This window comes from Pinus tabuliformis, chromosome 6, assembly GCF_031772625.1.
Source record: "Pinus tabuliformis cultivar Carrire ecotype Pingquan chromosome 6, CPIR1, whole genome shotgun sequence".
In the NCBI taxonomy this organism is placed as follows: Eukaryota; Viridiplantae; Streptophyta; class Pinopsida; order Pinales; family Pinaceae; genus Pinus; species Pinus tabuliformis.
This window is the reverse complement of record NC_142292.1, coordinates 1,737,868,186-1,737,870,350: the sequence shown is the minus strand read 5'-3', so window position 1 is coordinate 1,737,870,350 and position 2,165 is coordinate 1,737,868,186.

The window sequence follows — 2,165 nt, the reverse complement described above, 5'->3', positions numbered from 1 at the left end:
TTTATTTTCATGTGAAACGTATTGATATATATATGGATTTTGATGGCTGATATGTTTATTGTATTTATGTTCCTATTATGTTGTTTATATGCACATTTACCTCGGAGGGTGTTACATACAGATTCGAGGTAGGCTTCTTTCCCATACTCTATTTTTTCTAAGGAAAATTTATGATTTTTTCCATTTGTTGTTCTAGATCACATCACTAGATCTAGGGAATTGACCTTTCTCCGCAATTGTGAAAATTTCATAGAACAAGTGACAAGAGAGATGACTCAGATTCCTAAGGCTGACTAGCATCCTATGGTGGACTTCCAAAATATCCTCGGAGGTACGTGGAAGTGTGGTTTGTATTAGTGTTGTCTAATGTGTAACTGTTCAATGAGAGTGTTCCAATATACTCAGAGTATGTGGAACATCATCCGATATACCCGAAGGTACGTGGAGAACGATCTGATATACCTAACATACGTCGAATGAGATACCACCCTTGGAATGTAACGCTGACAAGTAATGAAAATTCCTATGTTTAAAGTAATCGATATATGTGTCTAGCCTATACCTTTATGTGTGTTTCCATTAAGTTTCAAATGTTACTTAGATTAATTAAGTGAATTTTAGAGTTTATCTTGAATTATGGTTTGATTTCTAGGCTAAAAACTCGATGTCACCTGAACACACCTATGATGCAACTAATATGACAAAAATAACTCTTTTCATTTTCCTAAAATAAAAGGATGAATAAGAAGAAGCAAAATAATCAGGGCGGAAAGCAAGCAACCATTGCTACCAATGCAACTAGTATGGAGAAACCTTCCAATCAACCCCACAAAGTTAAATTCCCTTGCATGCTTTGTAAGGGTGATCACCTTTTTAAAGAATTCCATGGTATTCCATAGGTATTAAAAGTGTGTACTACATGCTCACATTAGCCTTTTTCATCTACCTATGGAGATCATGCTGGTGATAAACCATCAACTAGTAATAGTAAGATCCACGAGAAAAAAGGTAAATTTAAGTTTCCCTATAGGTTATGTGAAGGGAATCATCTTATTCATCTTTTTCCTTATATGGATGGAGTCTCAAAAGTGTTGGAAAGCCTTATATCTTCTCAGCCTCGTCTTCTAGCTAGTTATCGAAAGCTTTCTCCCAATCCTCAACTAGTTGATGAAGTGATTGATTAGAATCCAAATCTAGTCAATCCCACTCTCTCTGAACGTGAATGAATCCCATGAGTATGTTCCCGACCAACCATCGGTTGAGAAAATGGTTGACCTGATTCCACCTTCAGTTGATTGTACCTTTACCATAAAGAGCGAATTTCATACCGCTCAAGTTCTTCTCATTTCTTCAGGTTCCAATGAACTTGGGGGAAATCCTCCCGTTCCAATGGCACAGGGGGACAATCATCCCGTTCTCATGACACAGGAGGGAAATCATCCCATTCCAATGACACAAGGGGGAAATCCTCCTATTCCCACAGCACAAGGGAGTAGTTATACCATTCCCATAACACAAGGGGGAAGTTCTCCTATTCCCACAACACATCCTCTAGGTAGTATCGTCACTTCCTTTGATTGGAGTCGAGTGGCAGGATATTGTCTTCCTCCTTATGTTCCCTTTTAGATCATAGTACAAACTTATAATATGATCATATTTGGCACATTCATTGACAAAGGTGCGTCCTTTATTATTTTTTCCTTAACTGCTTGGCAAGATTTCGGTTCTCCGCAACTTGTGCTCATTACCCAGAATCTGTTATATTTTAACAAAGGAACCAGTCAACCATTAGGAATACTTCCTCAATTGCCTATTAATTTGGGAGGAAAGACTGTCTATATCAATGTTATGGTAGTCTAAGGCCCTTTGGATTTTAATTTACTCCTTGGGCATGACTATGTTTATGACATGGGAGCTCTTGTCTCTTCACGCTTTCGTGTGATATGTTTCTCGCATGAAGGAAGAATAGTGACAATTGACTAGCTTTCATTCGTTGGTCCTATTTGAATCCCAATCAACCAACCTCCCTAAATGGTCCTTATGTGCAAGTGGTATCACCCCCTCCACGGGTTAATTACGTGGCAACATGTTCCATGCCCACAATTATTGATGATCTAATAGATGATGTAGTGCATAATGTACTTGGAACAGTGGCACCTAATCCT